The following is a 15,585-nucleotide window of genomic DNA, read 5'->3' on the forward strand; positions in this document are numbered from 1 at the left end:
TGGAACTACGGATTAGAGCCACCAGTCATCTGTCAGTTGCTTGTACTGTGGTGACTTGCGTGTTGTTGTGATGCTGGAAGCTATGTCACCAGTAATTTAACTATCAGCAGGGTCACCCTTTGTGGATAGGTTTCAGCTGAGCTTCAAGACTAGGACAGACTCAGAAGAAGGGAAGGTAGAGAGAAGATTATTGAAAGTACCATAAGACTTCCAGAAAAACAAACAAATCTGTGTTGGAAGAAATACAGCCAGAATGCTCTTTAGAAACCAGGATAGCAAGACTTCACCTTTCATACTTCAGACATAGTATCATGAGGGACTAGTCCATGGAGAAGGACATCATGCTTGCTAAAGTGGAGAATCAGTGAAAAAAAAGATCCCAAATAAGATAGATTGGCCCAATCGCAGCAGCAATGGGCTCAAGCTTAATAAAACGACTGGGAGAATGGCCCAGAACCAATGTTTCATTCTGTTGTGCATAATGTCTCTATGAGTCAGAATCTATTCAACGGCGGTACCTCTCAATAACAACAACAATGGGTTAGAGTGCAGAGCAAACCTCCTAGGGCATGAGTCAGTTCCTTTAACCAAATCACACAGTTAGCGAAGTCACAGTTTAAATCCAGCCCTTTGGAAGGCTGACCTGACCTTGCTGAGAACCGATAGAAATAGTATGGTAAAATCCTATTAGCAGATAGTACATTTGGCTAGACCAAATTACTCCAAACGCTATTTCTCGAGAGCCAAGAACAAAGACCTATTTACTTTAGGTAAAACTTGATCTTTGCTTCACAGATAGGAACAGAATTATATATTTCCATCTGGTGTATGTTGTTGTTGTTGTTGTTAAGTGCCGTTGAGTTGGTTCCGACCCATAGCGACCCTGAACAGGGTTTTCGAGGCTGTAAATCTTTACGGGAGCAGAACGCCTCATCTTTCTCCTGAAGAGCAGCTGGTAGTTTCGAACTGCTGACCTTGTGGTTCGCAGCCCATAGATGACAAATAATTGGTCAGAAAATTAGAGGGAGCAAACAAGGAGCATATGCATCTGGAGTCTCGGTGTGGCACTGTAGGATAAGCACTGAGCCTCAAAGTTGGTTTTAACTGAAAGGTTAGTGGTTTAAACTCACCAGCCATTCCTTGGGAACCTTACACAGGAGCTCAACGAATTGGAACTGACTGGACAACACTTAACAACAATAAATACTTCTGAGTAGGTCTATGAAGTGTGGGTAGCATTTGGATAGGTTGAAATGGAAGAAAGAGTATGAGTGCTAAAGTTTCTGATTAGGGAAAAAAGGGAATATGAGACATGTATTGAAAGAGAGAATAGGTTGAAATAAATCCAGGTGGGCATATTTGTGCCTGAGATTGTGGAGTATATACTTAACAGCCTCCAGAAAAGGAAGGTATCTCAGGTGACTTACATATTACTGGCTGCAGCCAGACTTTTTTTTTTAATCAGCAAAACTATATATTGTAGGCCTGAAAAGTTAAATAGACACTAAGTTACAAAGATTTTCTCCTTTTATACTGCCATCACTATTATTCTGTCTACAAGACTGTTAATTGCAACTCTGGCATATGGAGAGGAATTTCAGCCTATCAGTGCTTTCAATTCAGTCATACAAACCAAGGTGCTCAAAAGGAAAAACAGTACCGGAAATTAGCGGAGATGTGAAGAAGAAAGTGTCACTGAAGTCCATAATTTATTGCACATCTTATTCCTATCATTATAAAATGATAGGGATAAGATGTATTATTATCTGACAGGAGTAAAATTAATTATGCAATTTCATAATCCCTAGTTGTTGTTGTCAGGTGCCATCGAATCGATACCGACTCAAAGCAACCCTATGCACAGCAGAACAAAACACTGCCCAATCCTGGACCAACCTATTGTTGCCATGCTTAAGTCAACCGATGCTGCCACTTAGCCAATCCATCTCATTGGGGGTCTTCCTCTTTTTCTCTGACCCTCCACCTTACCAAACATGATATACTTCTCCAGCGACTAGTCCCTCCTGACAATATGTCTGAAGTGTGAGAGATGAAGTTTGGCCATCCTGGCCTCCAAGGAGCACTCTGGCTGCGCTTCTTCCAAAACAGATCTATTGGTTCTTTTGGCAGTCCATGGCACTTCCAATATTCTCCTCCAACACCATAAGCCATAGTTGGAAATCTATAATTTGTAGAAAGATTGTGACCTCCCTTCATAAGAAGTGGAGACTGCACAGTAATCAAACACAAAATGACTATGGGATGCAGGCAGGGACCATAAATACCTATGACCAAGTGGAAGCAGGTCTGGAGACTGCTAGCCCATTGTAGTCAGTTGTAGCTAAGCAGGTGGGCTTAGTTTTTCATTTTTGCAAGGAAAGTAGGAAATCTAAATTTTTTATTGGAAATTTCTGTGGTTTTAAATAATGGCATATAAAATATTATTTTGTAGACAGAACAAAACTAGGTGAAGGCAAGTCAACTGATTTATGATCTTTAGTCACTTGTGAGAGAGAAAATGAGCATGAAATCACTGTTTTACTCTGTCCTATTTCTTGATAAGGAACACTGGTGGTGCAGTCATTAAGCACTTGTCTGCTAACCAATAGCTTCTTTCTCTGTGGATATTAATTTGGAGTCTGCTTGATATTTCTGCTGTAGAAATATATAAAACTTGCTAATTTGATGGGGCAATTCTACTCATCCTAGGGGATTACAATGAGTTGTAAACAATTTTAGTACAACAGGTTTTGTTGCGGTGGTTGTTGTTTTATCCCCAGATTAGAATTTCTGAAGCTTCCCAAGGGTTACTGCTTAAACCCAATTCTCAATATGATTCCGGCTTCCTTTGCTTAACTCAAGGATTTGTTCAATTCCCATTTTTTGTTTGCTTTTAATTTAATTCCAATTTTAGTAGTGGGTATCCACATGTGATAATGAATGTAATAGGAACAAATTACAGTAGAACATTGTCATAGAAATAACAAATGGTAAAAACTGGCTGTGAAAGATTTTGATAGCACATCTTCATGCTTAAGATAACATTAATGCTTATCAGGGCACTACTGATAATTTTAATTCTAAAATATAGTTAAAGTATTTTCCATATTTAGCATTACACCTGAAAAACACTCTAGCCAACAATATGCTCAGCAAAAAGAATGTTGGTTCCAGACTTAACATACTGAATTCTGATCACACTTTCACTGCAACCAAATGTGTCTACCATCTAAATGTCACTGTCGCTGAGTCAAAATTATAAACTACAAAAAAGGTAAGACATTTCCCCTAACTAAATGTCTTTGTGTTTGTAATGGGATGTAAAAGTATGCTGAAGTACTATCCTTCCAGGAGTTTAAGTTGGAAAGCACACCCACTCTTCACTTATAGACATAATTTTCTTCCAAACATTAGGTCATTATGTACAAATTAGCATTATACAAAAATGGAGGATGAATACATCATTACACAGCTGCCAAATTACATCATTACATAACAGCCAGACTGCTGAGAATCATGGCCCAGGCAAGCTGACATATAACCTTAACCATCACAGCTAGCGGTACTCTTATCTTGCACCTCAGTGTTCTTTACTCCCAGATATATATAATTGATGCACAAAATTGTCAGTAGGTTGTTTTTTTTTTTTAAAACTATTGTTGTAAATGCAGAATGTCATAATGAGATAGCCAATAAGTGAGGAGTACACGTACAAGGTTTGATATCTAAACCATTACCATGGTCCCTTAGTATGTACTTTTTCATCATTCTATTTTTCACATGCTTACAAATTTAGTTCAGACTTCATTACTTTCATTCATAATTTCAAGCTTTAATGTGAACACCAATTACCTGGGGATCTTTCTAAAACACAGATTCTGATTCTGTAGGTCTCAAGTTGGGTTTGAGAGTGTACATTTTTGCAACTCTTAGGTGGCACTTATATGGAAGGTCCAAGGGCAACTTTTCCTAGAAGGACTGTACGTAATTTATGCAAACCCTGATATGAAGATAAGTTTGGACTCTCTATGTTTTCTTTATTTCATTCTCTTTAGATTCTTTCCCCTATTCTTCTCAAGAGTTATTCCAGACTTGACTTACATTTCACCAACTCGCCTCAAGAAATCTTCAATCTCAGCATTGGGTACTTCTTGTTTTTCCAAAATAATAGCAGTCTCCTGTTGTCACGCTGTAGAATGAGCACTGGACTGCTGACCAGCACAAAGTCTGCAGTCCAAGTCCACGAGCGGTTCTTCACAAACCCTATATGGAGTCACTATGAGGCAGAACCGATTTGATGGTATACAATAACAAGGGTGAAAGTAGCATGTGCCATGAACTGCTAAACTCAAGGTTGGCAGTTCAAACCCACCGCCTGCTCCACAGAAACCCTATGCAGGGTCTCTATGAGTTGGAACTGACTCTATGACACTTAACAACAACAAGGTGAAAGTGTTAGCCTAGTATGGAGCTATAGGATATTAGCAATGGACTGCTAACCAAAAGGTTGCAATTCAAACCCATTTATCTCTCCTCGATAACCCTATACACGATCGCTTTGAGTGGAAACTGACTTGACTATACTTACAAGGAGCGCTGGTAGCGTAGTGGTTACAAATCAGGTTGCGAACTGCAAGGTCAGCAGTTCGAAACTGCCAGCTGTTCCGCAGGAGAAAGATGAGGCTTTCTGCTACTGTAAAGATTTACAGCCTCAGAAACCCTGTACAGGGTTTCTATGAGTCGGAACCGACTCCACGGCACATAACAACAACAACACTTACAACAGTAAGGGTGAAAGTGTCTTCCTCCAGACAGAGTTTGCATTTGCTTTTGTCTCACAACTGGAGATACTAACAGTTCAAATGAAAAAAAAAAAAAAAAAAATCCAGTGCCATCAAGTCAATTTATACTCACAGTGATGCAATAGGACAGAGTAGAACTACACTACCCCACTGGGTTTCCACAGCATTCAATCTTTAGAGATACTGACTGCCACATCTTTCTTCCGTGACGCAACTGGTAGGTCTGAACTCTTGACCTTTTTATTAACAGTCAAGTGCTTTATCCAATACTAACATTTCAAGTCACTTTAAATATTGTAAAGGTAAAATTCCAAACTCAAGCTGCTGTATCAAACTTAGTCAAAGAAAGAAGTGGTCCTCTTCCAGTTCATCCTTGGTTTTTGGTGTGCCATCTTATTATTGGAAGTTTGCTGAGTTAGACCTCTTACCATTGCATATTCTAGCCTTTTATTCCAGTCTCTTTTTTCAACAAGTCTATCAAAAGAAAAATTGAAAATTTTCTGAAATGGCAAATGCTTTCATCACAAGGCATTTCCTTTTCATTTTGGCATGGTCTTACCTCATTGTATTGTCTGCTCTTTGATGCAATTAAGATACTTTAAGTGCATTTTGTCCAACTTAGTTACTTTCGATAGGGGAATAGTTTAAATAACCTAGCTTGACATTTTTGAAAATAAGAATTCTATAATTACTTTTTAAAATGTCATATCCACCCATATTAGCTTGATAAGAACAGGAACCTGGTGTCTTTTTTATACCATAGTATATCCAGCACCAGCATATATTAGGGGTTTAAAGTGTTTGGTAAAAGAGGGTATCTCTAGCTGCTGAAAAGAACTTGTAAATTGTTAACTGGCAAGACAGGCAAGCAGGCAAGAGAGATGGTTGCAAGATGGGCCTCTTGGACACCTAAAGCAACTGAAAGGTAAAACTTCTGGCCCCAGATGGTCCAGATTTCCTTAGATGTCTTTGATAATGGATAGAATGAAATCAATAACATGACTAGAACAAAACAATATTTTTCTCATTAGAAAGAGCTTTTCCTGTCAGGAAAATGTTTTCAACAGCTTCTCTTTGAGTCTTTCACTATTTATAATTTAAAATGGCTACCACATTCACAAAAATTTCAAGAAAATCGATAAAAGCCCATGACATTTTGGAATGTCACTTATTAGATTGATACAGTTATTTATTATTTTTTTCTTTGAAGAGTGCAGATCTTGAATGGGATTGGTATGTCTTTGGCCTTATAAGATTGATGATGAGAATAAAACATGTGAAAATTCAAACCCACTAGATGCTCCTGTGAGTCAGAACCAACTTGACAGAACTTAACAACAACAGCAGCAAGTAGAAATGACTCAAGAGTTACACTGGAGACTGATTAATGGATTCATTTCTAGAGTTTAGCCATTTGTAAAACAGATCTGTGATAGTTACTGCAATATAGTACGGCTATTGTTTTCAACAGTTTTTGAGATCTGTATGATGAAGGCCATTACAACACATGTAGCATTATCATTATAGGTGGGTTATGGACCATTTGCCAACAGCAGACACTGATCTTTTTATGTGAACATCAGGTTGAATGCAGAAGCTTCAGGAAGAATTACATAAAATCAATTCTATCCTTGGCTTACTCATTAATAATTAACCTAGCAAATCCAATGTTTAGTTGGAATAAAATTAAATATTTCCCAAATGGGTCCTGAAATGGTGGAAGATAATTTGAAGCAAGATATCTGGGCACCAATGAAAACAAAACATGATAAACTGATCATAATGACAATTTCTTACTGAATTTTCTAGTGAAATTAGTTGTTTGTTTTTTTCTCCTTGTAATTGGCTACTTGGAATACTTCTTAGAGAATTAATTCTGTTACATCATTTTCACATCACTAGTATACACTTTAGTCAACTCCTTTACAACTATATATACTTTCAATATATTTAATCTCTGAAAGTTAAAAGGGGCATACAAATGCACGCCAATGTTCATAGCAGCACTATTTACAATAGCAAAAAGATGGAGACAGCCTAAATGCCCATCAATTGAAGAATGGATAAACAAACTGTGGTACATACACACAATGGAATACTATGCTACCTTGAAGAAAGCTACAAGCCACTGCATAACATGGATGAACCCTGAGGACATTATGCTGAGTGAAATTAGTCAGTCACAAAAGGAGAAATACTGCATAGGACCGTTATTTTAAAAGACTAAGAAAAAGAATCCACCCAAAAGGGGGAAAAATTACATATATAATTGCTGATCACTGGGATGTATGGGATGAAAGGAGGGGAGGGAGGGAGGGTAAGATAGAGCACAGGGTAGTGAATAGACAGGATAGCTTGGGTGCTGGTGGGGGATGTGGTGGGCAATAAACAAGAAGGGAAAGGGGAATGGAAGAACAAGGTGGATGGGAGAACAGTTAGGCATGTTTGCATGAGCTAAGTGGGACAAAGGTATATGTTGATGTATGCACAACCTTGGGACAACAGGGCTTTGGGATACAGGGATTGAGGCATGATTTGAATGGGTAAAAGAGGGGAATAATGTTAAGATGCTTGGCTGTCTTTTGAATCTTGGCTTCCCTGCCTACCACTGTGAAATAGACACTGGGGTGAGAGGGGAGGAATACCCAGAAACATCACAATAGACTGATGGAGCCTATAACTGATTGGAATACCTTAAAAGGGGCTAGAAGTTGCCCAGTGAAAGAGACCTCCTGTGGAACTTTTGCATTGCATAAGACCATGGTGGGAACCAGAACCCCATCCAGAATTGTCTGAGGTGGGAAATTTCCAATGGAAAGGACCAGCAGACCAGCCTGGAGTGGCTAGAATAATAAAAGATACTTTGTGAAGAAAGACCAGCAGGAAAAATCTGAAACAATAATGGCAGTCTGATAGATTACTACAAGAACAAGTAATGTGTTCACCCAGGAGACAACAAGGCAAGTGGTTGGGTCCTATCAGAGCAAACTCCCTTCCAAGACTAAGACTCAAAGGGAATACACGATGTGTTCTGGCTGGTGGTGACGACACGTTGGTCTCCATTAAGGGGAAGAGTGGCAAAAACAGCAATGAAGTTGGGATCTAAGTTTGACCACTTCCAATAGACTCATGTGAACCTGGGTGGAGACCTGGATGGCCAGCAGTATGGCAAGACCCGGGGACTCCTGGGCTCAGAGGTAGTGACATGGACACAGAGGACTAGAGCAGAGAGTGAAGCGTCAGCTGATATGAAGTGAGGGGAGATGCACAAGAACACCCATACTTGCAGATAGCACCCACTTGACCTGTATTCCATGGCTGGATGATCAGAACTCGACTAGAAGAAGAAAGTGGGGGGGGGGGTGTGGTGGAGAATAACCCACTACAATTTGATGAACTTTACCTATACTTAAGTCATTTGAACTGCAAGGTTGGTGGTTCAATCTCACCAGCTGCTCCTTGGAAACCCTATACAGGGTCGCTATGGGTTGGAATCGACTTGACGGCACTTAACAACAACAGCAACAACAACATGGATGCAGTAGCTCAAAAAAGGAAACAAATCTTTACAGCAAGGATCACTCCCACCCCCTTGGTACCCAGGGTTGACAGGGATGGGCAATTTAGACATTGGCTACCCAAAATGGGGGGTGGGGGGGCTATAAAGGCAAGAAGTGACTGGCTTACAAGCTTTCAAGAGGGAGCCTAGTTCCAGACGGGGCAGGAGTAGGTAGAACCTCCACTGAATGATTTCCAATCTGTTGTGACCAGGCTAGCAAAAGGAAATGGGGATAAGACTCTTGTGGTACAATGGTGAATAATTGCCATCAGGACTGACTGTGAGGGTCAGAAATGTAGAGGTAGATGTTTTTTGACAAAAGGAGGGGAGTGATTGATTTTGTAGTCCAGGAGCAGAGGTCCCTGGGACTATCAAATGAGAAGAGGGGAGAGGGTGACCCTACCCAGAAAGGCAATGACGCCAGGGATGGAGACAGAGATGATGATGTGGACAGATGGAGCAGCTGGGGACACTGGACTCAGGGAGGGAGAGGGACCGTGTGCTGATGGCTGGGGGGAGGGGGGACTGTGGGGTGTGCCCTTTGGTTATTTGATGATGCATAGAGGGGATTGTAATCATTGCAATGAAATGAAATATGATAAGATGAATGTAAAACTGATGTTCTCCCCTGTAAACCCATAAAATTCATAATAGAAACTTAAAAAAAAAAAAAAAAGAGAGACTTGAAACTTACTCACCAGTGTTGTTGTTGTTAAGTTCCATTGAGTTGATTCCAATCCATAGCAACCCTGTATAGAGTTCCCGAGGAGTAGCTGGTGAGCTTGATCCGCCTACCTTGCAGTTCCAACGGTTTTGCAGACTGGCGCATTAACCCCCAGTGCCACACGAGGACTCCTGATATTATAGAGTTGTCTATGTCTTTCTTCAGTCTGTTAGAGTTTGATTTCTGTATTATGAGGCTCTGTCATTGAGCACAGAGGTTTATTACGGTTATGTCCTCATGTTCAACTGATGCTCCTCTCACACTCTTCTTTCTTGATGATCCTGGGATCCTCTTTCCTGAAATGAAAGATTAACTACCCCCTCTTTTAGTTACACATCTTCTACAATTACAGTTTTGTAATTAATTACAACTAATCCTGCTAACAATTACCCAAAATGGAATCATAAAATCCTGACACTGTCATTCCCCAGTCCATTTCACCAGATTCATCAGGAAAAGAGGAAAACTATTCCGTGGGGATTCTCCCTTACTCCCCTTGTTGTGAAACTAAGCACATTCATGAAAGCTTGTAAGCCAGACACTTTATGCCTATATGGTGTTGTTGTGGTTAAGTGCTGTCAAGTCGGTTCTGACCCACAGTGACCCTGTATAGGATTTGTGATGCACAATTGGTGAACTTAACTACCAACCTTGAAGTTCAAATGGCTTTGCAGTTTGGCGCATTAACACACAGTGCCAATAACCCCCCATTTTTGATAGTCAATGTCTATACTGCCTGTCTCTATCAATGAAGTCCTGGTGTGGTGTTGTGGGTTAATGTGTCGGAGAGCAAAGTTGGTTTGAATCGCAAGGTTGGTGGTTCAAGTTCACCAACTGCTCCTTGGAAACCCTATGCAGGGTCATTATGGGTCGGAACTGACTTGACAGCACTTAACAGCAACAACAATCCTTGATATCAAGAATCCTCCCATTTTGGTTGGAATTTCGAGTAAATGTATCCATAAGCAAGGTCCAGTCTATCAAACTGTAGCAATCATCTTTATCTTATCTGGTTGAGTTCTGGTCAGATAGTCATTTAAGTTAGGTCAAATGGGTACTAGCAGCAAGTTTGGGAGTATATGCACACCTCTCTGCACTTTAGAAGAGCTGGCCGCTCCACTCTCAGCTCTAGTCCCCAGTAGCTAGGTCAGTGCCCATGGGCTTGTTCACACATCTCCCTAAACTTCAGTCAAGCCAACACTTTCTCTTCTCTCATCTCAAGGTCAATGAGTGTCAGTGGAATATGGCCAAACTCAGCCCATGTCTTCATTGCTGCTTTTCCTTCACTTCCACTTACAAGTAGCCCAGAATGGTCACCAGTGGACATACTAGATTGCTCATGGGTTCTTCTTGAATTTCAGTCTGAGAAAGGAGTTTCCCTAAGGGGCTGACTTATTGCCATGATGCCTCTAAAGCAAACAGCTTGCTTGACATTATAACAGCAAAATGGTCTGGGTTTTTTTCTGCTGGTCTTCTATTCTTCCTGCTGTTCTGGGTTGGTCTGCATATATTATCAAGTGGGATGTCCACCTCATAAGGTTCTGGATGGCCCCATCTAAGGGTTCACACTCCACAAGGGCTTAAGAAAAAGCCTATTTCCCTTGTACATTCTGATTCCCTGTTTAGCTAATTCAGTTAGTTTTAGGCCAAAGACAGACTTACAAGCTTTCTGTAATCATCATTCCCAATATTCATTTCTATCACACTTAGATGTCTATTTTACAATAGTAGGCATAGAAAACGAATATCCACAAAACAATCAAGCATCTAAACATTTCCCCTGCCCCCTTTACCCATTCAGACTATGTCTCGATCCTTATCACAGACCACTGTTTTGCCAAGGTAGTATATAAATCACTATTTATCTCTATCCCATTTAGGCCATGCATACCTCCCTCAGTCTTCTCCTATCTTCATTGTTCATCTTTCACCCTGCCTCTTGTGTATTGTCTTGTCACCCAAGCTATCATGTGTCTACCCCAAACCAGTGAATTACTCTCCCCTCCCACCCCTGGTGGTTTTTTTCTTTTAGTATGGAAATCTTTTCTTAAATGTTTACAAGAATGGTCTCATGCATTATTTGTCCTTTTGTGACTGACTAATTTCACTCAGCATAATGTTCTCAAGGTTTATCCATGTTATGAGATGTTTTGCAGATTCATCATGATCCTTCAAGGTTGCATAGTATTCCATTGTGTGCATGTGCATAGTATTCCATTGTGTGCATGTGTTGGGAGCAACTAAACTGAAGGTCTCAGACTTGGGGGCAGTTTAACTGAAGGATTGCAACTAAATAGTTCTGGTCCAGAAAGTCGGGTTGTTCCCAGGTCAGGTTGCCTCAGGGAACAAGGAATTTGCAAAGTCTTTCCTTGTATGCAGCCATGGCCTTCAGTTTAGTCTGCAAAAGCATCTAGCTGCCTTATCTCTGTTTCCTAGCAACTACATTCTTCTGATAAAGTCCTGCTTACTGCATGCATCAATAACACCAGATTTTTTCCACTCTTTTCCCTGCTCCCAGCACTTCCTTTCATCTATAATAAACATGCTGACTCTAGGGCAGTGTCACAGTATCTCCATCAGAGTGCTGTGTCCCACCTGGTCCCAACTTTACTTATTTCATTTTGTGTCTTGTGTTTTCCTTTTTTTCTAATCTCCCGTCGCCCCTACTTGGGTTTAGTCTCTCCATGAGGGTCGCAGAGTATAGCCATTGTCGGGTGCGATATGTATGTCCCAAAGTTTGTTTACCCATTCTTCCATTGATGGGCACTTATGCTGTCTCCAACTTTTTGGTATTGTGAATAGTGCTGCCATGAACATTGGTGTGCATATATCTACTTGAGTTCTGGCTAGTAATTCTTATGGATCTATACCACATAGAGGAATTTCTGGGCCATAAGGTATTTCTATTTTGAATTTTCTAAGGAAGTGCCATATTGCTTTCCAGAATGGTTGAAACATTTTACAGTCTCACCAGCAATGTAGGAGTGTCCCAGTCTCTGCATACCCTTGCCAGAATTTGATGCTTTCTGCTTCTTTGAACTTTGCTATCAATGCTGGTATGAAATGATATTTCATTGCTGTTTTGATCTGCATCTCTGGTAGCATAGTGGTTATGAGTCAGGCTGCTAACCTCAATGTCAGCAGTTCAAAACTACAAGCTATTCCATGGGAGAAAGATGAGACTTTCTGCTCCTGTAAAGATTTATAGTCTCGGAAACCCTATACAGGGTAACTATGGTTGTTACAGCATACAATCACCACCACTACCAATGGCTAATGATCATAAACATTTCTTCATGTTTGCTGACTGCTGAATGCCTTCCTTGTTGAAGTGTCTTTTCATATATTCTGCTCATTTTTAAACTGGGTTGTTTGTCCTTTTCTTGTAGAGGTATTGTGGTTTTCTATACATTTTAAAGATTAGTTCCTTGTCTGATACATTGCTAAAGATTTCCCCCCCCCCCCCCCAGTCTACAGGCTCTCTTTTTACTCTTTTGATAAAAACCTTTTGATGCACATAAGTTTCTAATTTTTTAGTACATCCCAGTCATCAATTTTAATTCTGCTGTTTGTGTATTAGAGAGCCATGTATTAAAGTCCCTAAGCTTGTCCCTATTTTTTCATTGATGATATTTATAGTTCTGGGATTTACATTTAGGTTTTTTATCCAGTTTGAGTTAATTTTTTTATATGATGTGAGATATGGGTCATATTTCATTCTTTTGCAAATTGACTTCCAGATTTTCCAGCATCATTTGTTGAAGATACTATCACTTTCCTTTTTAATTTAGCCATTTGTCAAAGATCTGTTGAATGTAGGTAGATGGATTTACTTCTGGGTTATTAATTCTGTTCCATTGATCTATGCATCTTTTATTGTACTGGTACTAGGCTGTTTTGACCATTGTGACTATGTAGTAAAATTTGAAATCAGTGAGTGAGTGGCCTCCAACTTTCTTCTTCTTCTTAAGCAGTGCTTTACTTATCTAAGGTGTCTTTCCTTTCCATATAAAGTTTTTTTTTTTAATATGTTCATTTTTTCCATCTCTAAAGAATGTTGTTGAAATCTGGACTGAGACTGCATAATATCTATAAATTGTTTTGGGTAGTATTGACATTTTTATAAAGTGAAGTCTTTTAATTTATGACCTTATGGCTTATTAATAATTTCAATTAACAAAACATTATGAAGTGACAGTCCAACAAATTTTATTGTCATTATTATACAGATCATATGACTCTAGGAACATATTTTAAATACAAGTGACTATTTCTTTTATTTTAGATTACAGAACATCTTTGGAGTAAGTTTAAAATAAAAGCCTAATGTTACACATGCCTGAATTCAAAAATAAATTTTACCAACTTCAAAATTTATCAACTTTTCTCTACCATACTTGTCCTGCTTTTTCACTTAGAACCGAGAAGACAGTTCATAATCAACTGGAATCTCACTTGAATTTCTTCTACTCTAGCAGCAAATCCATTTTAAAGCAGAGCTAACAGAAATGGCTGAGAGAAGCAACTCAGAAGCAGTTCAACCATAATAAAAAATGAAGTGTTGGATCTTAAGCTACTGCAACTTCTTGTTTCACTAATGAACACAGTCTTGTCTATCTCAACTTCTATTAGAGAAGGAACATTAAAAGATATGTATAACTGACTATATAAAATTATAAATCATATTGTCTATGTTTACACAAACATGAATATGTACATGGGGGCATTTGGAGAAATTCGATTATCTTTTTGTTCCATTTTCCATGAATGTTTTGAAGCCTTCTCATACACCCACACACAGGCAAACATGTATGGCCTTTTGCATAAGAATAATTTAATTGAGAATATGAAGAGTTTGAGTTTTTCTCATATTATATTACATTAAAATATTGTTGTAATACCTACCATATCATTTTTATCTGTTTCCTTAAATGTGGAAGTCATGTACTATAAAAAGATGTTGGTATTGCTTATCCTACAACACCACACTAGTTGTTGTTGTTAGGCACTATGAGTCGGTACCTACTTGATGGCACCTAACAAGAACAACAACAACTGGTGTGGTGTTGTAGGATAAGCAGTCAATCATAAAGTCAGTTTGAACCACAAGGCTGGCAGTTCAAACTCATCAGCTGTTCCTTGGAAACACTTTACAGGATTGCTGTGAGTTGGAAAGAACTTGACAACACTTAACAAGGACTATAATAAGTAAGGAGCCCTCATAGCACAGAGGTTTAAATGTTGGACTGCTTACCAAAAGTTCAGGAGTTAAAATCCATCAGTGGCTCCCTGGGAAAAAGATAAGGCTGTCTGCTCCCATAAAGTCTCAAAAACCCAATGAAGCAGTTCTACTTTGTGCTGTAGGATTATCAGGAGACGGAATTCAGTCAATGGCAGTGTGTTTGGTTTCCTGGTTTAGTATAAGAGCTTGTATTTTTTTGTCATTCAAAATTGATTAGTAATAATTACTGGTGTTATATTATGGAAATGCTATATATTCACTTTGGAAAATTAAAGACAAATTAAAGATAAAAAGAAAATGGGATTTTTTGTTGTATGTTTTTTTATTTATCTCCTTTTGTGTGTGTGTGTGGGGAGAAATTTTTCATTTAATTTGCATCTTTTTGAAAATTCTACCACATACATTTTGTGAAAATTTCCCCACCTTATGATAAATAAATACCTTCATTCTGCTGTACATAAGGTTGCCATAGGTCAGTACTGACTCGATGGTACCTAACCATAACAACAACAACAATACCCATGTCATCATATAGTTGTACCAGGTTTTATTTCTTTGTAAAAAAAACAAACAACACAATCAGTATTTTAAAATATAACTGATGTTCTGAATGTTTTATTTCTCATTCCCCTCCCTCCTTGGTAATGGAGAAAATTCTAAAGAATCAACTTTAAGTGTGTTTCCTGGGTTCTGCCACATTGTTCCTCCTTAAATCAAAATCCCATCCCAAGAACAAACAACATTATAATCAAAGGACTGAAAGAAAGGAAACATCATTCAAAACTCCCAGTTACAGGCATGGAAGGCAAAATTGTTGACTTTAAAAAAAGTCAGTAATCCAAAGTGCTACAGAAGATCTGATTTCACTGTCTGTGTTTGCTCTTTGTGCCATATACTCCATTTAACTCTGTCTGGTGATGTTTGCTCCTGTGGCAGAGGAAGATGGTGAATGTACTTATGTAACAAGTTATAACAATCCCAATTTACTGTTTCTTCTTGTTTTGCCTTGTTGTTATTGTTAGGTATTATTGAGTCGGTTCTGACTCATAGTGACCCTGTATAGGGTTTCCAAGGCTATAAATTTTTATGTGAGCAAAAAGTCTCATCTTTTTTTCCCATGGTGTGGCTGGTGGATTTGTCCAGTGTTTACAGTGCTATAATGCTCCTGTGTTTAGCCTATTAATGTTATTTTGCATATTCTCACTTCTTATCTCTCTTATCACTTCACAGGATCCTTTCTTTCTGAACTGTACCTGAG

Source organism: Chrysochloris asiatica, unplaced genomic scaffold (genome assembly GCF_000296735.1).
Source record: "Chrysochloris asiatica unplaced genomic scaffold, ChrAsi1.0 scaffold00010, whole genome shotgun sequence".
NCBI lineage: Eukaryota > Metazoa > Chordata > Mammalia > Afrosoricida > Chrysochloridae > Chrysochloris > Chrysochloris asiatica.